Below are 24,997 nucleotides of genomic sequence, written 5' to 3' on the forward strand. Positions count from 1 at the left end.
GACTAAGCATCTCTCACAAGCAAACATGATCAGCACCAAGACTCCATGGGTGTTAGAATCATTACAATGTAATCTAGATTATTGACTTTAGTGCAAGTGGGAGACTGAAGGAAATATGCCCTAGAGGCAATAATAGAGTTGTTATTTATATTTCCTTATATCATGATAAATGTTTATTATTCATGCCAGAATTGTCTTAACTAGAAACTCAGTACATGTGTGAATACACAAACAGAGTGTCCCTAGTATGCCTCTACTTGACTAGCTCGTTAATCAAAGATGGTTAAGTTTCCTAGCCATAGACATGTGTTGTCATTTGATGAATGGGATCACATCATTTGAGAATGATGTGATGGACAAGACCCATCCATTAGCTTAGCACTATGATCGTTTAAGTTTATTGCTATTGCTTTCTTCATGACTTATACATGTTCCTATGACTATGAGATTATGCAACTCCCGAATACCGGAGGAACACTTAGTGTGCTATCAAATGTCACAACGTAACTGGGTGATTATAAAGGTGCTCTACAGGTGTCTCCGATGGTGTTTGTTGGGTTGGCATAGATCGAGATTAGGATTTGTCACTCCGTGTTTCGGAGAGGTATCTCTGGGCCCTCTCGGTAATGCACATCACTATAAGCCTTGCAAGCAATGTGACTAATGAGTTAGTCACGGGATGATTCATTATGGAACGAGTAAAGAGACTTGCCGTTAACGAGATTGAACTAGGTATGGTGATACCGACGATCGAATCTCGGGCAAGTAACATACCGATGACAAAGGGAACAACGTATGTTGTTATGCGGTTTGACCGATAAAGATCTTCGTAGAATATGTAGGAACCAATATGAGCATCCAGGTTCCGCTATTGGTTATTGAACGGAGATGAGTCTTGGTCATGTCTACATAGTTCTCGAACCCTTAGGGTCCGCACGCTTAACGTTCGATGACGATCGGTATTATGAGTTTATGTGTTTTGATGTACCGAAGGTACTTCACAGTCCCGGATGTGATCACGGACATGACGAGGAGTCTTGAAATGGCCGAGACATGAAGATTGATATATTGGAAGGTTATGTTTGGACACCGGAAAGGTTTCGGATAGGTTCGGGCATTTTCCGCAGTACCGGGGGGTTACCGGAACCCCCCGGGGAGTTAATGGGCCTTAATGGGCCATAGTGGAAGAGAGGAGGAGGCGGCCAGGTGTGGCGCGCGCCCCCTAGGCCCAATCCGAATTGGGGTAGGTTTTTTTTGGGGGGGGGGCCTTTCCTTCTCCCCGTCTTCCCTTCCTTCCCCCTCCTAGTTGGACTAGGAAAGGGGGGAAACCTACTCCTAGTAGGAGTAGGAACCCCCCTTGGGGCGCGCCCTAGGAGGCCGGCCCTCCCCCTTCTCCACTCCTTTATATACAGGGGAGGGGGGCACCCCATAGACACACAAGTTGATCTTAGCCGTGTGCGGTGCCCTCCTCCACAGATTTCCACCTCGGTCATATCGTTGTAGTGCTTAGGCGAAGCCCTGCGTCGGTAACTTCATCATCACCGTCATCACGCCGTCGTGCTGATGAAACTCTCCCTCAACCTCAGCTGGATCTAGAGTTCATGGGACGTCACCGAGCTGAACATGTGCAGACCGCGGAGGTGTCGTACTTTCGGTACTTGATCGGTTGGATCGCGAAGACGTTCGACTACATCAACCGCGTTACTAAACGCTTCCGCTTTCGGTCTACAAGGGTACGTGGACACACTCTCCCTGCTCGTTGCTATGCTTCTCCTAGATAGATCTTGCGTGATTGTAGGAATTTTTTTGAAATATTACGTTCCCCAAAACTACCGATTATGCGTGAGTAGTTCACCACAGACCTACGGGTCCATAGCTAGTAGCTAGATTGCTTCTTCTCTCTCTTTGATCTTCAATACCATGTTCTCCTCTATCTTCTTAGAGTTCTATCCGATGTAATCTTCTTTTGCGGTGTGTTTGTTGGGATCCGATGAATTGTGGGTTTATGATCAGATTATTTATCAAAAGTAGTTGAGTCTTTTCTGAAATTTATTATGCATGATTCCTATAGCTTTGTATTTCTCTCCGATCTATCCATTTGGTTTGGCCAACTAGATTGATTTATCTTCAGTGGGAGAAGTGCTTTGTGATGAGTTCGATCTTGTCGTGTCCTCACCCAGTGACAGAAAGGGTAGCGAGGCACATATTTGTATTGTTGCCATTAAGGGTAAAATGATGGGGTTTATTCATATTGCTTGAGTTTACATTGCCTACATGATGTCATCTTGCTTAAAGCGTTACTTTGTTTGTCATGAACTTAATACCATAGATGCATGCTGGATAGCGGTCAATTGGTGGAGTAATAGTAGTAGATGCAGAATCGTTTCGGTCTACTTGTCAAATGCCTATATACATGATTATTGCCATGAATAACATCATAACTATGCGCTTTCCTATCAACTGCCCAACGGTAATTTGTCTACCCACCGTATGCTATTGTTTCAGTGACTACAGACCGATCACCCTGCTTAACTGCTGTCTGAAAATATTGACGAAGCTCCTCGCAAATTGACTGCAACGCATAATTTTACAGTTGGTACACCGTAACCATTATGGCTTCCTTAAAGGGAGAACCATCCAAGATTGCCTTGCATGGGCTTACCAGTACATTCATCAATGCCATGCGTCTGGACGGGCGATCATTCTCCTCAAGCTTGATTTTGCCAAAGCTTTTGACATAGTAGCACATGAACCCATGATTAACATAATGCGTCATATGGGCTTTAATGATCGATGGATCTCTTGGATTAAGTGCCTCTTCTCCTCTGGCCGATCTTCAGTCCTCCTTAATGGCGTATCGGGCCGATGATTCCCGTGCAAATGCGGGGTCAAACAAGGTGACCCGCTCTCACCACTAATATTTGTCCTTGCAGCTGAGTTACTTCAGGCAGCTATTAATGAAGCGTTCCGACAGGGCAGGCTTGACTTACCATTCCCATGCATTGGACAGACTGACTATCCGGTCCTCCAATACGCCGATGACACGCTCATTGTCCTCCCAGCATGCACTCGCCAAGCCACCCTAGTTAAGCACATTTTGTCTGACTATGCCTCTTCCATTGGCCTCAAGATTAACTTTCACAAATCCACATTGATCCTTATCAACCTTGATCCAAATGCTACGACCAACCTTGCTACAGTTTTTGGATGTACAGTCGGCTCGATGCCATTCACTTACCTTGGCCTCCCGCTGGGCACTACCCGACCTACGATACAAGAATTCATGCCTTTGGTGTGCAGACTCGAACGACAACTGACGCCTACCATTGCGATGATGTCATATGGTGGCAAGCTATCTTGGTTGAACGCATCAGTCACATCGCTTCTGGTGTTTGCCAGGTGCACTCTCAAGTTTCCTCCCAAACTCATTGAGATTCTTGATAAGATCAGACGCTGATGTCTACTACGCAACCTTCTTCTTGTAGACGTTGTTGGGCCTCCAAGTGCAGAGGTTTGTAGGACAGTAGCAAATTTCCCTCAAGTGGATGACCTAAGGTTTATCAATCCGTGGGAGACATAGAATGAAGATGGTCTCTCTCAAACAACCCTGCAACCAAATAACAAAGAGTCTCTTGTGTCCCCAACACACCCAATAGAATGGTAAATCAACTTGTGGCGCCCCCGATTTGACCATACAGTAATCATGCACGCAAACGTGTACGATCAAGATCAGGGACTCACGGGAAGATATCACAACACAACTCTAAAACATAAATAAGTCATACAAGCATCATAATACAAGTCAGGAGCCTCGAGGGCTCGAATACAAGTGCTCGATCATAGACGAGTCAGCGGAAACAACAATATCTGAGTACAGACATAAGTTAAACAAGTTTGCCTTAAGAAGGCTAGCACAAACTGGGATACAGATCGAAAGAGGCACAGGCCTCCTGCCTGGGATCCTCCTAACTACTCCTGGTCGTCGTCAGCGGGCTGCATGTAGTAGTAGGCACCTCCGGTGTAGTAGGAGTCGTCGTCGATGGTGGCGTCTGAATCTTGGTCTCCGGCATCTGGTTGCGACAACCAGGTAGAAGGGAAAGGGGGAAAAGAGGGAGAAAAGCAACCGTTAGTACTCATCCAAAGTACTCGCAAGCAAGGATCTACACTACGTATGCATGGGTATACGTGTAAAGGGCCATATCGGTGGACTGAACTGCAGAATGCCAGAATAAGAGGGGGATAGCTAATCCTGTCGAAGACTACGCTTCTGGTCACCTCCATCTTGCAGCATGTAGGAGAGAGTAGATGGTAAGTTCACCAAGTAGCATCGTATAGCATAAACCTACCCGGCGATCCCCTCCTCATCGCCCTGTTAGAGGGCGATCACCGAGTTATATCTGGCACTTGGAAGGGTGTGTTTTATTAAGTATCCGGTTCTAGTTGTCATAAGGTCAAGGTACAACTCTGAGTCGTCCTTTTATCGAGGGACACGGCTATTCGAATAGATAAACTTCCCTGCATGGGTGCACCACATAACCCAACACGCTCGATCCCGTTTGGCCGGACACACTTTCCTGGGTCATGCCCGGCCTCGGAAGATCAACACGTCGCAGCCCCACCTAGGCACAACAGAGAGGTCAGCATGCCGGTCTAAATCCTATGGCGCAGGGGTCTGGGCCCATCGCCCATTGCACACCTGCACGTTGCGTGGGCGGCCGGAAGCAGACCTAGCAACATCCATTACAAAGGAAGCCATGTTACGCGGTCCAATCTGGCGCGCGCCGCTCAGTCACTGACGTCACGAAGGCTTTGGCTGATACCACGACGCCGAGTGCCCATAACTGTTCGCGCGTAGTTGGTTAGTGCGTATAGGCCAGTGACCAGACTCAAATCAAATACCAAGATCTCGTTAAGCATGTTAAGTATCCGCGAATGCCGACCAGGGCCAGGCCCACCTCTCTCCTAGGTGGTCTCAACTTGCCCTGTCGCTCCGCCACAAAGTAACAGTCAGGGGCCGTCAGGAACCCAGGCCCACCTCTACCGTGATGGAGTCACCTGCCCCTTCAGCCCCCATCTCCGAACAGTATCATAAGTAATGTAACAGTATAAAGTATATAGCATATTCCTGAGATCACCTCCCGAAGTGATCACAGCCCAGTACTATAGCATGGCAGACGGACAAGAGTGTAGGGCCACTGATGGAACACTAGCATCCTATACTAAGCAGTAAGATAGCAGGTAAGGGTAACAACTGTAGCAACAATGACAGGCTATGCAGCAGAATAGGATTAACCGAAAGCAGTAACATGCTACACTACTCTAATGCAAGCAGTATAGAGAAGAATAGGCGATATCTGGTAATCAAGGGGGGGGGGGGCTTGCCTGGTTGTTCTGGCAAGGAGGGGTCGTCAACACAGTAGTCGATCGGGGCACCAGCAGCGGCGTCAGTCTCGTAGTCTACCGGAGAGAAGAGGGGGAAGAAACAATGAATACAATGCAAACAGAAGCATAACGATGCATGACATGTCAAGTAACGGTGCTAGGAGTGCCCTAACGCAGTAGGAGGTGATATCGGCGAAGGGGGAAAACATCCGGGAAAGTATCCCCGGTGTTTCACGTTTTCGGACAGGTGAACCGGAGAGGGAAAGTTGCGTGTTCGCTATGCTATGGATGTGTGGCGGACGAACGGGTTGCGTATCCGGATTCGCCTCGTCGTTCTGAGCAACTTTCATGTATAAAGTATTTTCATCCGAGTTACGGATTATTTAATATTAATTTTTAAAGTTTTTAATTCATTTTCACGAATTATTTTAATTTGATTTAAATAGTAAAATGCTATGTGTACACAGCAGAGGCCAGCCACAGCCTATGACATGTGGGGCCAGGGGACCAGTTGACCCAGTCAACTATTGGCTAGTCAACGGTGTTAATAGTACATGTGGGACACGCATGTCATTCTCTCTAGTAATTTCAACACTGATTTAATATTTATACCTAGTAGTGGACCCCATCTGTCACTGTCTAATCGATTTTAGTTATTTAGTTAATTTAACAGATGGACCCACATGTCATACTTTGTAATTATGTTAACTTAATTAAATGGAATAATTGCCTAGGGGTCCTACCCGTCAGTGTCTCAAGGGCTAATCAACAGAGCCATTTAGTCCCTAATAGACAGGGATGCGACAACCGGCCGGGGTTAGCCGTCGGCGACCTTCTCGAGCGGCGGAGACTCGCCGGAGGTCCACGGGAGCGGCGGACGAGGGCAACAGAAGATACCCCGTAGTCGCGCGCATCTAGGGAGCTTCGCAACAGGCGTTGGAGTTGCCGGAATCGTCAAGAACGACAAGTCCCGCACTGGTGGAACCATGGCTTGCTCCGAGGTGGTGCACGGGCGCGACACAGGCGTGTGTGGGCACGGCTGGTGGCGGTGAGCGCGAGCGCCCAACGAGTTCTGTGGTGCGGCGAAATTCGGCGACTGAGAAACGGAAAGGGGGAACAGGGGATCGAGGGGGGGCCTCACATCGAGCGGCAGGGGAGGTCCGTGAGCTCGGGGGAGGTCGTGGCGGGTCGGAGAGGTGGCCGACGAGGCGCGGGCGCTGGTGATGAAGCGGTCGGGCAGGGGCGACCAACATCGGTGGGTGCGCAGAGGAGCGGTAGCGAGCTGCGGGCGAGCGCCCACGTGCGCCGGCAGGCGTTGGCCACGGCCTGGTGCGGCCATGGGAGGCACGGGGCGCGGGCGGCGCTAGCGACTGGGGGCGTGCGGCAGGGGCGGGGTCGGCGGCCGTGCAGGTCGAAGGAGGAGGCGGCGATGCGAGGGGGTCGGAGGTGAGGAGCTCGCCGACCAGAACAGCGGCAGAGCGGTAGAGGTGGTCGGAGCAGGGCAAGGAGGGCGTGTGTGAGCGGGATCGGGCGCGGGGTCTCTTGCTCCTCTCTGCTCTCTTCCTGGCGGCGTGAGGAGGGACGATGGGATTGAACGGGTGGAGTGGGGATCGTGAGGTGAGGGGCTAGGGTTAGATAGGGAGGCGGCTGGGCTGGGCCTAGTAGGCCGGCCGGTGGCCTAAGGCCCAGGGGGATGGGGGGTTTTCCCTTTTCGCTCTCTCCCTCTCTTTATTATATCTGTTTTGTATTTCTCCGTTGTTTTTCATTTAGTTTTGCTAGCAAACGATTTTTGTTTAACACGAAATCCTACTCATAATTTCTAGTCAACACTACAAGGTGGCACAAAAAGTTTGAGGTCAAATGGAGCCGTTCAAATATTTGTTTAGTATCTAAAAGCATTTAAGTAATTGTTTTACCGTTGTTTTATCTACTATTGTGTATTTAAATATTTTATTTAATTATGAGTTCTTCGCCATAACTGCTTATGATTTATTTGACACCTCCCGAACATTTTTGTTTTAACATTTGAAAACCTTTGTTGTTTGCCTTTAAATCTAGATATGAATTTGAATCGTTTGAACTAACATGAGATTAGCAACAGTAATCGTGGTGACGTGGAATCATTAACAGGGGTTCACTGTAGTTTAATTATCTGGACGTCACAATTCTCCTCCACTACAAGAAATCTCGTCCCGAGATTTAAGAGGGGAAATGAGGGGGAAGAGATTTGGTTACGAAATTCTAACGGATCTTCTCGGCCTTGGTTGCTCTTCTCGAAGAGATCGATCCATTACATTGACGTCTTCATCTGTCTGCTTCAGGTCATCATGGTGAAGTCGTCCTTTTCTTCGGGAACTCCAATGTACTTATGAATAGGTAAGGGGGAGCTCAGCTACGACAAAATGCTTTTGAGGGAAACAATCTGGGGTTAACCTATGAATGAGCATAAGATTATCTCTCGAGTTGAACATATAAAATACATCGAGAGTAAGGTACGGAGGTATAATAATAAGTTTCAAACGGATAGACAATCGTTCGATGTCTGAAACAAAGTGTGAAAGGGTCCAGAACAACGAGAATAAGTATTGCGTCTGATACCAAAATAGATCACTAGGAAGGTGGCTCGTGAATTGCATACGAAGCCAAGCGCGAGGATTAACTATGGAAACAGGGTGTACAGGAGAGTCAGGTTTTGATCCTGTAGAACTGTGGGTTACTGGCCCACCATGTGGGTTAAAAGTAGGAAGGGCGGTGACATCTTGCACGATCATGTTAGCAAGGCATGTTAGAGGATAGTCTGTCGGTTATGTTGGCAACAACATCGGTACCAAGGGCGAGGGACGAAGAGAACCATCTTCCTGCTCGTTGAACGAGGCGGACCAATAGGCAAAGTTCTCGTCCATCGGTGGTTACCGGAATGTCATCAACAATAGTAACAGGGTCTTGCTGACAGAATTGTACACCGAGATGTTTACATAAGCATGAGAATATTACTGCTTAGATCATATAGATCACAAGAAAGATTAAACCAAACAATGGAAAGGAAAACATGAGTATCAGATTAAACAGAACAATGGAAAGGAAAATGTGTTTAAACACATATTTCAGGGGTATATCCTTCCCAAGGACAAGCAAAGCATGATATCCTTGATAGGATATAATGTAGAAAACCCTTTAGGTAAGGGGAGAGAAATTTCATGACATTACCCATACAACGGTGTTTGGGGTAATTAATAAAGAAAATTTTGCATTATGCTTCAAATGTTATTATTGATGATCGGAGTACCACAAACATGCTTAGAGATAGCATTGGCATGGTCTTCAAGCAAAGATCAGACTTTGGATACACAAAGGACCCATCAGGAACAACATATAGAAGAAGTCTTACAATTTCCTCATGGAAGAATGGTTAACCTTGCTAAAAAGGAAACTATAACAATAGTTCCTCCGGGCAGGTGTGCTAGGCATGACATCACCTTACTGGGTCACATAGAGAACCAATGTTATAACTCTTGAAAGTATGTTCCAACCATCATATCTAACCGAGATTCAGATCTGATTGGTGTCAGGATACCTCAGACTCAGGATGCCTGAGAAGAAAAGGTGCGACAAATTGACGAGAAGACATTATAAGATTCTCGGGAAATGAACTATGGAAGCGAGTTCCGAAACAAGAGTTCATTAGTAAACCAAGGAGATGATGAGGAGGTGGCTGATGGACTCAGCAACAATTCATCAGAATTTCAAAGGATTTCCACAATTATGTGAACAAGGAGATAACATTTGTCAGATCAATTGATATAATGATGTATGTCCGAGGAAAACATACACAATTAAACATTGGTTGAAAGGTGCACCCGAGATATGGGCTTAGGTAGGAATGATGTCAGAATTGTGTTTCAATAACCAATGGTCTAAGAATGAAATATCGACCATTAACTTCAAAGCAATAGGGTTGCTAGAAGTACAGAACCCAAGCAGCACGGTTCACGTGTTGGTATCCCGGTTAGAATCAATACGGGGACCAAGAAAGAATGGTGAGGGTGAGAAGTATCACAATACTAAGAACTCTCAAGACGTGGTGAAATTCTCACGAGATTCTTGACATAAAAGATGGTAATACTCCAAGGTAAAGAAGAACAAATGCTGGGTAGCAAGGATCTCAAGGTATACACAAAACACGAACAAGTTTGTGTTGAACGGAAGGCAATAAAGTGGTGGATGATAACACAAATCATCGAGGGAAGGATGGTATTTCTCATCATGAATTCGATTGGTATCCTGGAAGGAGTTAAAATGTTGATGATGATCACGACAAATTTTGTCGAGAGGCTCCATGAAGATGCAATCGCTCGGCGACGACATCAAGCCAAGGGAATGGTGAAGCAAAAGGCTATTATAACCATAGATAAGATGTCATCTCAGAATTTAGAGTTGTCTCTCAAGACAAACAATATGATGGTGAAAGTTCGATGTAAGCTTAGAGCACTGTCGGGATTGTGTCCTGAGGATGAAGGACATAGGTAGAATGGTCAAGCAGTCAACCTGACGATGATGATGTAGTCAATCAGCTGGGAATGACACGATCGAGTACAAACTCGTAAGCAATGAAGATTACTAAGAGTTGTTGAATCACAGTGCAGACTCGATTCAGTTATCGGTGTCCTTGAGTGTTTAATGACTTAGAGCCCGTGAAAAAATTGGAATCAGTGAGAATGTAGTACTTGATGGAGAACTCATAAGAAGTTATGCAGTTCCGTGATAATCTCGAGATACCAGGGTGTAATACTCGGCGAAAGATAAAAAATAGAGGTTGCGGAGATGTATCGATCAACAAAAGACAAGTGATTTCACTTGTCTGAGAAATGGGATCAAAGAAGAACATATGGTCGGAACCATGATTGCAAAGGATCAATTCACCGATACCAAAGCATATTACATCAAGGAATTAGTTATTATTACAAGAAGCTTCCAGGATAGGATCTACATCGTGTCCATGGGCATGAACACAAAGGTTCAAGGTCGACTCCCACTTCCTCAATGTATAACCTTCCATTCACCTCTCGTTTTTTTCGAAAAATTGGCATTAGTTGTTGAAAGTTTACCTGGTGCAATACCAGATAAGTATGACCCGTGAAATCTTTTGGGTTCACACAGAATAGTGAAGGTGTTGGTTCAACCCATCGAGGCATCTTAGGAACATATGACACAAGCTTCAAGAATAAATATCACCAGCTCGTAAGCAGAGCATGGTTGGCCAAAATCAAAGAATAGGATTTACCAATGGCATTTTGTATTAGGGAAAGAACTTCCAAAGTGATTGAATATGATGGACATCGTCGGATAAAATCCAAAAAAAGAATCCAATGGTCCTCAAGGGATCTGATCTGAGTATCGGTACTCAACCAGAGGAAGAAGGAATGCAAGGAGATCAGATTATAGAAACAACTGACTAATCCAAAGCTCAATTGCACAAGAATTATGAATTCCATGTCAAGGGATCAGAAGCAAGCGCTCTGATTAAGGATGGATAAGTTGAGTAGACTTAGGGGTACAATCGCTGGCAAGTTGATTGGTCGAGATCCAGCTCATGTTTAAAATGACTTCTGAGCTGGAAGGATGAATTCTAGGATCTGATTGAGGATCGCGAGCATTAGCAACATATTGAATCGATGGAATCAAAATGATAATGGCAAGGGATGCCAATAAGATTACGAGACTTATGGGATTAACCATAAGGCAAGCAAGCAAGAATTTCAAGAGCAATAGGCTACTCAGGATTTTCGGAAGGCCAAATGGTATTTCGAAGACTTTTGCGAAACACCTAAACAACTGGGAATAAGAAGATGCTCGATAAGTGCGAGGAATTATCCGTAGGGGTATTTCTATGGCAAGGAACTACAATGCAGTAGGCACAAAGTATCCTCGGGGTATCTTGTAATAACAAGATCGACTGGATATAAAAGTAAGAACGACAGACGACAGGTGTAAGTATTTATCCATAGGGATGTTTCGGTGGTAGGGAATTGCAAAAGCAACGGGCACAATGTCTTGAGAGAATATCGGAGAGTATCTTCGAAATCTCCTGGTGCAGCAGGCAATCGTCTGTAATAAGGGGCTCTCCGGAAGAAAGTAATTAGGAGAACCTAGAGTTAGTTTTTTTTGCAAAATCATTTAACCCGAATAGAAGAGAGATAAGAGTCCCAGAGTATATACGCGGAGTAAAATATCCTAATACCACCCAATGGCGAGGTGGGCCTGTAAGGCACACAACCATGTTAGTAAAAGTTTTTCAATGAGTAGACTCGACTTCGGCCAAGGAGTGTGGAAGGGGGATTCCTACAGGCAGTCGGCTCTGATACCAACTTGTGGCGCCCCCGATTTGACCGTACACTAATCATGCACGCAAACGTGTACGATCAAGATTAGGGACTCACGGGAAGATATCACAACACAACTCTAAAACATAAATAAGTCATACCAGCATCATAATACAAGCCAGGGGCCTCGAGGGCTCGAATACAAGTGCTCGATCATAGACGAGTCAGCGGAAGCAACAATATCTGAGTACAGACATAAGTTAAACAAGTTTTCCTTAAGAAGGCTAGCACAAACTGGGATACAGATCGAAAGAGGCGCATGCCTCCTGCCTGGGATCCTCCTAAATACTCCTGGTCGTCGTCAGCGGGCTGCACATAGTAGTAGGCACCTCCGGTGTAGTAGGAGTCGTCGTCGATGGTGGCGTCTGGCTCCTGGTCTCCGGCATCTGGTTGCGACAACCAGGTAGAAGGGAAAGGGGGAAAAGAGGGAGAAAAGCAACCGTTAGTACTCATCCAAAGTACTCGCAAGCAAGGATCTACACTATGTTTGCATGGGTATACGTGTAAAGGGCCATATCGGTGGACTGAACTGCAGAATGCCAGAATAAGAGGGGGATAGCTAATCCTGTCGAAGACTACGCTTCTGGCCACCTCCATCTTGCAGCATGTAGGAGAGAGTAGATGGTAAGTTCACCAAGTAGCATCGTATAGCATAAACCTACCTGACGATCCCCTCCTCGTCGCCCTGTTAGAGGGCGATCACCGGGTTATATCTGGCACTTGGAAGGGTGTGTTTTATTAAGTATCCGGTTCTAGTTGTCATAAGGTCAAGGTACAACTCCGGGTCGTCCTTTTACCGAGGGACACGGCTATTCGAATAGATAAACTTCCCTGCAGGGGTGCACCACATAACCCAACACACTCGATCCCATTTGGCCGGACACACTTTCCTGGGTCATGCCCGGACTCGATAGATCAACACGTCGCAGCCCCACCTAGGCACAACAGAGAGGTCAGCACGCCGGTCTAAATCCTATGGCGCAGGGGTCTGGGCCCATCGCCCATTGCACACCTGCACGTTGCGTGGGCGGCCGGAAGCAGACCTAGCAACCTCCATTACAAAGGAAGCCATGTTACGCGGTCCAATCTGGCGCGCGCCGCTCAGTCGCTGACGTCACGAAGGCTTTGGCTGATACCACGACGCCGAGTGCCCATAACTGTTCGCGCGTAGTTGGTTAGTGCGTATAGGCCAGTGACCAGACTCAGATCAAATACAAAGATCTCGTTAAGCGCGTTAAGTATCCGCGAATGCCGACCAGGGCCAGGCCCTCCTCTCTTCTAGGTGGTCTCAACTTGCCCTGTCGCTCCGCCACAAAGTAACAGTCGGGGGCCGTCGGGAACCCAGGCCCACCTCTACCGGGATGGAGCCACCTGCCCCTTCAGCCCCCATCTCCGAACAGTATCATAAGTAATGTAACAGTACAAAGTATATAGCATATTCCTGAGATCACCTCCCGAAGTGATCACAGCCCAGTAGTATAGCATGGCAGACGGACAAGAGTGTAGGGCCACTGATGGAACACTAGCATCCTATACTAAGCAGTAGGATAGCAGGTAAGGGTAACAACTGTAGCAACAATGACAGGCTATGCAGCAGAATAGGATTAACCGAAAGCAGTAACATGCTACACTACTCTAATGCAAGCAGTATAGAGAAGAATAGGCGATATCTGGTGATCAAGGGGGGGGGGGGGCTTGCCTGGTTGTTCTGGCAAGGAGGGGTCGTCAACACAGTAGTCGATCGGGCACCAGCAGCGGCGTCAGTCTCGTAGTCTACCGGAGAGAAGAGGGGGAAGAAACAATGAATACAATGCAAACAGAAGCATAACGATGCATGACATGTCAAGTAACGGTGCTAGGAGTGCCCTAACGCAGTAGGTGGTGATACCGGCGAAGGGGGAAAACATCCGGGAAAGTATCCCCGGTGTTTCGCGTTTTCGGACAGGTGAACCGGAGGGGGAAAGTTGTGTGTTCGTGTAAGTGCATCTAGTGCCCTTTAGTGATTTTGGTGTATTGGAGACTTATAGGTTAAGGGACTAATGCGTTTGTGAGTGTACACAGATCTATAAGTCTATGAGGAGTTTGATATTTATAGAGAAAGTCGACCCCTAAAAATGAAGTTCTTCGACTGAAGACTTTGGATTTCTGAAGACTTTCTGAAGACTTTGAAAGTGAAGAAATTGGTGTGACCTTGAAGACTTGGTATTCATTTGAGGAACATGAAGCATGAAGACTTTTGTTTTTGTAGTTTCATTTTCTATTTCTTGAGTCATAGGAAACACCGTACTGTTAAAGGGGGTCGAGGAAATACTAAGGAAAAATTTCCATGTGATGCTCAACTCAAAATCCTACACCTACCAATCCCTTCGAGTGAAGCCATTGGAAATCTCATACAGTTCAGTCATATTCTTCAGTGACCGAGACGAAGTTCTTCTGGTCTCTGAGGAATTTGTTCTGACTGAGGAGTTAGGAATTCGCCAATGCGGATTGCCTACACAGGGAGGAACATGATAGCCCTGAGGAATTTGATACTCAAATTTACGACCATTACTGTGCTATGCGCCAGCTGTCCCAAAATATCTACCCACCTAACGGTCATATCATTGAAGGGCATTTATGTCTTATCATGTCGGGCTGCTCCCTAGGCTATAAATAGCCGCCCCCTACAACCACTAGCTGGTTGGCTACTCCGAGAGAAACTGACACTTGTCAATGGAGAGCATCCCATCCTCCGAGGAATTTGAGTGAAAATCATCAAGTGAGGAAATACCCCAAACCCAAACACCTACAAACCCCAAGTGATTGAGCATCACTGAAGAGATTGATCCTGCGTGGATCCGACGCTTGTTACCTTTGAAGACTGTGCTTCTTCCAGACGGTTAGGCGTCATGGTCTAGAGCATCCAAGAGGAAATTGTGGATCGCCGAGTGACCGAGTTTGTGAAGGTTTGGAAGTCACCTGAAGACTTACCACGAGTGATTGGACGAGGTTTGTGTGACCTTAGTTCAAGGAGAATACGGTGAGGACTGTGTATCCGGGACTGGGTGTCCTCAGGTTTAAATACCTAGCCGCTCCAACCAGACGTACAACTAAGACAGCAGTTGGAACTGGTCTACCAAATCATTGTCTTCACCAAGCCAACTGGTTCTATTTCCTCAACTCTTTCATTTCCTCATTACTGTGTTGTATGCTTGTTCATATCTGTGTTTGAAGACTTTGACTGATGACTTTCTCAATTTCCTCAGTCTGTTTGTCTTCATCCTGTGTTATCCTGTGTTTACGTTTTCTGTACTCTGTGCTTGTTTTCATTTCATCGTGATGACTATGCTTGTGCTCTGCTATGCATACTTTTGAGTACTTATTCCGCTGCAAGTAGTTCTTCGCTAAGGAATTTCCTCACCCACAAATTCCTCAGTGAAGAATTTCTAAAAATCGCCTATTCACCCCCCTCTAGTCGATATAACGCACTTTCAATTGGTATCAGAGCAAGGTACTCCCTTGTTCTGTGTGATTTTGGTTTAACCGCCTGGAGTTTTAGTTATGTCGACCGCAGGTATGATCAAGGTCTCTGTTGGGTGTCCTACCTTCGATGGGACAGACTACCCCTACTGGAAGAATAAGATGCGAATGCATCTTGAGGCAATTGATAACGATCTCTGGTATGTTGTGGAAAAAAGGTGTTCCCTCTGTCTCACCCTCACTAAACGCTGCCGATGTGAAGAAATTCAAGCAACTCGATTCTCGAGCGAAGAATATCATATGTGGCCATCTGAGCAAAGGACAGTATGGAAGAGTGAGTGCTTTGGAAACTGCTAAGCTTATCTGGGATAGGCTGTCCAAAGTAAATGAAGGAGTCTCAACACAACGTGACTCTCGAGTTGATGTTCTTCGCAATCTCTTCAACCGCTTCAAAAGACTCGACAATGAAAATGTTCAACAAACCTTCGATCGCCTCACTGACATCTCAAATGAGCTTCAAGCACTTGGTGCCAATGACATCACCGACCACGAGGTGGTGAAGAAACTGCTGAGATCGCTTGACTCTTCATTTGATACTCTGGCATTGATGATACAAGAGCGTGCTGATTACAAGTCACTTGAACCCGCTGATATCCTCGAAAGGCTAAACACTCATGAGTTCTAGCTTGCTGAAAATAGAGATCTCTATGGTTCGAGCTATGGCAGATCACGTGCACTGAAGGCCAAGGCAGTTTCTGAGTCTGAAGATGAAGACTCTGACGGCAGCCTTGGTGACCCTGAAGAACTGAGTAATGATCTAGCACTGCTCGTGAAGGAATTCCAGAAGTTCCCGAGACGTGGTCGCTTTGGAAGACCCTCAAGGAGCAATGATTCCTCATCCAGTGACTACAAGAAGAGGCTTTGTCACAAATGCAAGAAACCAGGACACTACATTCAAGATTGTCCTTAGTGGGAAAAGGAATCAAAGAAGAAGAAATACACGGATTACAGTTCTGATGATGCTAAGAAAAAGAAGAAATCCTCAAAATCTTCATCATCAAAATCCTCAAATTCTTCATCTCACAAGAAGAGCAGCTCCAAGAAGGCTCGGGCATTCATTGGCAAGGAAATGGACTCTGAAGCTGAATCTCAAGAAAATGAGGAAGAGGAGGCATCTGAGGATTCCGAATCCGGTGTGGCGAGCCTAGCCCTCGCTACTGCATTCGTCAGCAAGTCTATCTTCAACCCTGAAGAAAATGACCTCACCAACAAGGCTGATGAAGGCAATGATGACTACGCTCCCACCTATTGCTTCATGGCAAAGGGTGCCAAGGTACTCAAATATTCCTCATCTGAATCAAGTGAAAATGAATCTGATGAAAACCTTAAGCCCAGCTATTCTAAACTTGCTAAGATTGCTATGAAACAACAAAGGGCTCTTGAAAAGGTTCAAAACATGCTAGACAAAAGTGATGATATGTTGGGTGAAGAAATGGATCGCACTAAAACCTTGACTGAAAATCTTCAGAGAATTCAGACTAGTTTTGACAACCTTCAAGGTCATCATAACACTCTCTTGTCTGATCATGAGAAGCTTTCTTATGAATTTCTTCAAAGAAAGCAAGATCTTGAAAAGCTAAGAGTGAGTTATGAAGATCTTCAGAAGGAGCGCGATTCATTACTTGCTCAACAAATCAGCGCTGCTCAGGAAGAATTTGTTCCTCCATGTTTGAAATGCATTGAACGTGAATCTGCTAATTCTTCACCTGAATGTTCAAATGCTTCTAATGCTACAAATTCCTCAACTGTCTCTGCTATCATTAATTCCTCATCTGAGGACATTGCTAGTATCACTAACAATGCAGGGCTGAAGGAATTGTACATGACAGGCATGTACAAAAGCCTCAAGGGCATCAGACTCTTTGTGATGTGCTTAAAAAGCAGATCCTCAACAGGAACCCTAGGAAAGAGGGTATTGCCTTTGAGAGGAAACTCAATGCTGATGGTACATATTAGAAGCCTGAGTAGTACCCCAAAACCTCATGGGTTGCTGCAAAGGGACCTCCAGTTGATCCATCTAACTTATCTGGTTTTACATGTGAATCTCCTCATTCTTCTGATGAGTCATTTGACTCCAACTATAAACTGTTCAAAAATCAGAATGGTGAAGTATTTGCTAGATATGTTGGCACTAACTGCAGGAACGGTTCTCCTATGAAGAAAAACTGGGTTCCCAAAATATGCCTTGAAAGTATTCAGGTGAATGTCCTCATGACACCACCTGTGAGGAATAGGAACCCCAGATCAAATTCCTCATATGAACCAAATTCTTCATATGGATCCAAGTCCTCATACGGACCAAATTCCTCACATGGATCAAATTCCTCAAGAGGATCAAAGTCCTCATATGAACATCATCGTGCTAACAACTCTGTTTCGCAGGGAAGAGCCAAGGGCTATGAATATGAGCATTATTCTTCTAATCATTATGTTCATAAGTCCTCGAAGAATTTCTCTGCTTATTCATATGCTTAGCCTAACTTCTCTTATGTGAAACGAAATGGATTGGCTTCTATGCCACCTTTCTCATATGGAGCTCGTAGAGTGATGAAATCTTTGCCACCCCTTCAGATGTGGGTGGTGAAGAAAAAGAACTAATCTCTTCTGCAGGGTTAGGTCTCCAGACGTACTTGAACGTCTGAAGAATTTGTTGGAGACCTGAAGTGTGCCTGAAAGGACGCAGGCTAATCATGAAGAAATGAACTTTCATTTCTCACGTCCTCATACTGCTTTATCTGTTCTATTGCTTGATGAAATTGATCTGATGAATTGATGTCATATTCTTCACTGATGAAGTATATGAAGTTCGTAAGCTGCACTAATTCATCTGCAGGATGATCAACCCAAACCACTGAATGGGTCCTCGATAGTGGATGTACAAATCACATGACTGGTGACAAGAATCTATTGATTGATGCTCCCTTATCACCATCGCATCTGAAGCATATCATCTTCGCTGACAAAGGCAAAAGTCAGGTATTGGGTCTAGGCTTTAGGAGAGGAGAGTTGTATATTGTTGATTTCTCTACAGGACCGCAACCAGCCGTGTGCCTACTTGCAAAAGCTTCAGAAGGATGGCTATGGCATCGACGACTTGGTCATGCAGGCATGAGAAATTTGCACACGCTTGCGAAGAAGAAGCATTTCATTGGCATTGAGAATGTCAAATTCCTCGAGGATCACTTGTGTGGAGCTTGTGAAGCTGGAAAAATGACCAAGGCTAAGCATCCAGCGAAGACTATCATGACCACTACTCGACCATTCGAATTGCTTCACATGGACCTCTTTGGTCCTAACCATTACTCTGCTGTCACAAATGACGCATCTCTCTATGGTTTTGTTATTGTTGATGATTACTCTTGTTACACATGGGTACACATTGTTACTTACAAACATGAAGTGCAGGAAGTCTTCAAACGATTTTCCTCGAGGGCTTCAACCAACTTTGGTGTGAAGATCAAGCACATCAGCAGTGACAATGGAACTGAGTTCAAGAATTCTGGTCTTGATGACTATCTTGATGAACTTGGTATTACTCATGAGTTATCTACTCCTTACACTCCTCAGCAAAATGGCGTCATGGAGTGAAAGAACAGAACTCTTGTTGAGATGGCTCACACTATGCTTGATGAGTACAAGACGCCTCGTCACTTCTGGATTGAGGCAATTTATACTGTGTGCCACATCATCAACAGGGTATATCTTCACAAATTCTTCAAGAAGACTGCCTATGAACTCCTCACTGACAAGAAACCCAATGTGAGTTATTTCAAACTCTTTGGTGCTAAATGTTGGATTAGAGATCCTCATCACAATGCTAAATTTGCACCGAAAGCACATGAAGGTTTTATGCTTGGTTACGGAAAGGACTCGCACACCTACAGAGTCTTCAACACCATTCTTCACAAGGTTGTTAAAACTGTAGATGTGCGGTTCGATGAAACTAATGGCTCGCAAAGAGAGCACCTACCCTCTATGATAGATGAACCAGCACCTGAGGAAACTATCAAGTCAAGGCAACTGAGGATGTCATTCCTACTGAAGAATCTGCTGAAGAATTCATTCCAGAACGTGAAGAACGTCGAGCTAATGCACCTGAAGAAATTGCTGAAGAAAATGGTGCTGAAGAAAATGCTGATCAAATTCCTCGACGACAACCTACTCATCCTCGCGTTGCAAAAGAAGTGCAAGTTGAGAAGATCATCGATGACATTGAAGCACCAGGTCCTCTCACACGCTCAAAAGCTTCACATTTATCTAACTTTTGTGGGCACTATGCTTTTGTCTCTATCTCAGAGCCCACTAAGGTAGATGAAGCATTTCTGGAGCCTGAGTGGATTCAGGCCATGCAAGAAGAATTACATCAGTTCGAGCTCAACAACGTTTGGGAACTGGTCAATCGTCCAGATTCTCACAAACACAATATCATTGGCACAAAGTGGATCTACCGCAACAAGCAAGATGAAAATGGCCTTGTGGTGAGGAATAAGGCACGGCTAGTAGCTCAAGGCTACACACAGGTTGAAGGAAATGATTTCGATGAAACTTTTGCACCTGTTGCTAGACTTGAAGCTATTCGCATATTACTTTCTTATGCTAACCATCATGATATCACTTTATATCAAATGGATGTGAAAAGTGCATTCCTCAATGGTAAGCTTGAGGAAGAAGTATATGTTGCTCAACCCCCAGGTTTTGAAGATCCTAAGCATCCTGACAAAGTCTTCAGACTAAATAAGGCCCTCTATGGCCTCAAGCAGGCCCCTCGGGCGTGGTATGATACTTTGAAGGAATTCCTCATGAAGAAAGGCTTCAAACCCGGTTCACTCGACCCTACTCTTTTCACTAAATCATATGATGATGAATTATTTGTATGCCAAATATATGTTGATGATATCATCTTTGGCTGTACTGACCAACGTTATAGTGATGAATTTGCCTATATGATGAGTGAAGAATATCAAATGTCTATGATGGGAGAGTTGAAATTCTTCTTAGGTCTTCAAATTCGTCAACAGAGCAATGGCATATTCATATCTCAGGAGAAATACCTCAAGGATGTACTGAGGAAATTCGGCATGCAAGATTGCAAAGGCGTCAAAATTCCAATGCCCACAAATGGCCATCTGTGCACTGATGAAAATGGTATTGACTTCGATCAAAAGGTATACCGCTCCATGATTGGTTCTTTATTGTACTTATGTGCATCTAGGCCAGATATTATGCTTAGTGTTTGCATGTGTGCCCGATTTCAAGCTACACCGAAGGAATCACACCATAAGGCCGTGAAGCATATTCTTTGATATCTAACTCACACACCAACACTAGGATTATGGTACCCCAAGGGCTCGGCTTTTGATCTCGTTGGATATTCTGACTCTGACTATGCTGGTGATCGTGTGGATCGCAAGTCAACATCTGGTACATGTCATTTCCTCGGACGATCTTTGGTCTGTTGGTCCTCGAAGAAACAGAACTGCGTATCACTGTCTACTGCTAAAGTTGAGTACATTGCTGCTGGTTCTTGCTGTGCTCAATTGCTATGGATGAAGCAAACTCTCAAGGACTATGGCGTCAACGTGAAGAATGTGCCTCTCTTCTGTGACAATGAGAGTGCCATCAAGATTGCTCACAACCCAGCTCAGCACTCGAAGACAAAGCACATTCAGATTCGTCATCATTTTCTTCGCGATCATGTGTTGAAGCGCGACATTTCTATTGAGCATGTGAAGACTGAAGAACAGCTAGCCGATATCTTCACAAAGCCCTTGGATGAGAAGAGATTTAGCAAGTTGCGGTGTGAGCTAAATATCTTAGAATCTTCGAATGTCCTTTGAAAAGGACACTCATCCTAACACTTATGCAAAATTGATGACTTAGATGTGCAACACATGAAGAAACGTTTTTCTTCAATAAATGAAGAATAACACTCTAAGTGTGAATAAATTAATGAAGAATTTGATTCTCAGAACCCTACGACAATTGTACGCGGTGTCTGAAATCATCATTCTTATACGGTGGGTCACGCCACCACAAAAGTTGAAAATCTTCAATTTGAGTTTTTCCTCAGTCTTGAAATTCCTCAGTTGTTCATATTCTTCAACTTTGCAAAATCTTCACTGTTTCCGTCGTTTTTTCTTCATTGGCTATATATATATATATGAGTTTATGTCCTCTACAGCATTCACATATGGCTAATTCTTCAAGTTGGTTTTTCTGCTAAGTGAATGTGATTGGACCCTTCCCCCTCTATGCTATACTCAACCCAATCTATTCACAAATTCTTCATGTGCGTTCTATTTGAAACTCGTTCAAAATCTTCACTGTGTCCTTGACAGCTGAAGAATTTGCAAACGGAACTTTTAACTTATCTTATCCAAATTTTCGGCTTTGCCGCTCAAACCGTTCCGCTTCCCATGATATACTTATCTATTCACCCACGATCTCCACTTCTCAGTACGTGGGTGACACATGTCATGCGGATGAGAAGGGTCAGGGGCACGTTCGTCCAATTTCTTCGGGCGAACCGTTTTCACCGTGGCTATAAATACCCCCTCTCCCCTTCCTCACTTCTTTTACTCCGCTCGACCTCTCTCCCGCTCAAGCTTCTCAAACCCTAGCGCCGTCGCTACATCATCGTCGCCGGTGAGGAAGAGCTTCACTGCCTCGACCTTGTCGCCGCCGTACTCACGCCGGCCGCGGAAATCTTCACTCCGCCGCCGCCGTAGCCGTCTTCCTCCGCCGAGTTAGGGCGTGGAAGATCTGCACAGACGAGCTTCACTTCTCCACACCTCAGTTCGTCGTGTTCTTCGTTCAGGGTAATTAAAAGTTACTTTTACTGCCCTCTTTGATCCAAATGACTTCTACAAAATCTTCAAAGGTGTTTATTCCTCAAATTTTTCACACACTAAACACCTCACATGTAATCTGTCTTGATTCGTTTCTCTAAGCATCATTTTTCTTCAAGATACCTCAATTGTGTGGATCTTCGATCTATACAAATCTGGAACCTAAGACAAAGAACGCTTAGTGAAATTCCTCAAGACTCATCTGGTCAAATTCCTCAAACTTGTTCTTATTAAAACCTTCTGAGAACGCATATGACCTCTCCAAATTCCTCGCAACTATACTCTGCTCCCAGGTCCTCATGTCCGCTGCTGAATCACTAGGTTCTCATCAACTTAACTCATTTGCAGCGTTCCTTGAAGAAAAGTTGCATACTTCTTCAGAGAGTTCAATTGTTCAAATTCCTCAACTGAAGAAAATGGCTAGTGAAAAGAGGCCACGGAAAGGAGGAAAGTGGCCTGAGGTCAATACTGCTTTTGAAATACCTGAGGACATTTATGCTGGGTACTGCACACCCCCTAAGGAAGATAAAAACCAGCGCAAGGTGCACATTCAGAGGATTGAACGGAGATGGGCAAAAGAGTGGAAGGAGTACAGATATGTGACTCCAAAATACATGAAGAAATTCGCAATTACTCCTCCATGCTCAAGACCTCCATTGGCACCTGGCCAAGAGGCAGATCCCACTAGCATCAAGCGCGGTGAGGAATTTCCTGAAGAATGGGCCAAGCGCCAGGCCAAGTTGGCCAAACAGGCTAAGGATGCAGTGAGGAAATTCAACGAAGATTCCACTGCTGCTGCTGCTGAGGCCTCTGTAAGGCCGAAGAAATCCATGGCAAAGAAGCCCGCGCACAAGCCAAGTGCCTCGTCTTCAATGCCCTCACGGTCAATTTCCTCAGCCAAGCCCTCACGGCCAATTCCTCAAGCCGCTCCTGCTCCTCCAAAGTCCTTAGCTGCTCCGACAAAATCCTCAGCTCCTGTGCATCTTGCCATGTGCCAAAGGATGACAGGCATCTCTATTGCCTCAAGAGCTTCAGCTAGTTCCTCAGCTGCGCCACATTCTTCAACAGGACCCTCTCTGCTGAAGACTAAGACCACTGCTGGACGAGGCACTCGCCCAAGTCCTCAGAAGAAGCAGGTCGCCTTCCAAGTACCGTCTGAAGAAGACGAAGGTGATGATGAAGAACTTGCTGAGATCATCAGAGACAGACAAGTCAGGGCCGCTAGAGCCAAGGGCACAGAAGTGCCACTGCTTTTGGATCCAAAGTTGATCCTCGACTATATTGATCTCAGGCACAAGGACCCAAACACTCCTGTGCCTGATTTCAAGTTGACTCCTGGCCAAAGTCACATCCTGACCCATTTCATCAGTGAAGAAAAATGGAAATATGAGAAGGCCAGGCAGCTCAAGAAAGCACAGTACAGGAAGGAGAAGTTCCTGAAGAACAACGTTGTCTCTATGACAACTGATGAACTTGTAAAGCTCCAGTCTGAAATCAAAGTCCTCAGCGATGATTTCAACGCTTATTATGCTGATTGGAAAGGAGCCAAGATCAGGTTCGTCAATCTGACGAAGACACTCACTTCAAGTGCCGCTGCCCCTGTGCACATTAAAGTCACTCAGGCTGACGCATCTGCTCAGCAAACTGAAGAACATGCCAGCACCGCTGATGAAAATGAGGCTGTTGATGAAAATGTGAGTTCCAAGGCTGATGACTGCATTCCAGCCACTGAAGAAATTCCCAGGGCACCCACGAGTGGTGCACCTGAAGAAAATGAAGAGGTCAGGGCAACTGTATCAGTTGTGCCTGAAGAAACTGCACCAAATTCCTCTGCTCCTCCTGCGCCTACTCCAACTCCAATCCTTCCATCTGCATCAGATGCGAAGAAGACCAAGGCTGCAGAGCGTGCAGCTGTGAAGAAAAGGAAAGCATCAACTCCTTCAGATTCTTCAGCACCGAAGAAAATGAAGCCTATGACCAACTCTTTTGCAAACCCGATTGATGCTGTTCCAGTCTCAGCCATGCTATCAAAGGACCTTGTTCCTTTTGATGAAGAATATGTGATCCCTAGCGGATCTAATGAAGAAACTCCTTCTGCTGCTACGCCAGAGCAGATGGATGAAGAAATTGAAGTAGATGAAATCCCTTCAACCCCAGTGGTTTCCTCGCCTGTGCCTTAGTTCACTGCTGAAGAGGCCGACATTGAAGAAATTGAAGATGAAGATGTGGACATTGGATGTACCACACCTGTAATGAATGATGACTTTTGGGAAAGTCAGCACCCCAATTCTCCACTCTTCACTCCACTGCAGCAAATTCCTCATTCCCCAGTCACTACAGTTCAATTGGGATCTGATGAAGCTCATGAAGACATTCCAGCCGCTAGTGCTGAAGAAAATGAAAATGAAGAAATGAAGAACCAGGCTGCCACTGAAGAGGAACCAGAAATTCCTCAGCCTGAAGAACCTGAGATTGCGATTCCTGAGGTTGTGATGCAACTCACTGACACTCCTCTGCCCAAGCCAAAGGATCCATTCTCCAGGAAGCAGAAATTCAAAACTGATGCCTTCTTTGGCGAGCATGTATTCTTCACGGATTATGAAGGAAATATGCCCTAGAGGAAATAATAAAGTATTATATATTTCCTTATATCATGATAAATGTTTATTATTCATGCTAGAATTGTATTAACCGGAAACATAATACATGTGTGAATACAAAGACAAACAGAGTGTCACTAGTATGCCTCTACTTGACTAGCTCGTTAATCAAAGATGGTTATGTTTCCAAGCCATAGACATGAGTTGTCATTTGATTAACGGGATCACCTCATTAGGAGAATGACGTGATTGACATGACCCATTACGT

Source organism: Aegilops tauschii, chromosome 1, assembly GCF_002575655.3.
Source record: "Aegilops tauschii subsp. strangulata cultivar AL8/78 chromosome 1, Aet v6.0, whole genome shotgun sequence".
Taxonomy (NCBI): Eukaryota; Viridiplantae; Streptophyta; class Magnoliopsida; order Poales; family Poaceae; genus Aegilops; species Aegilops tauschii.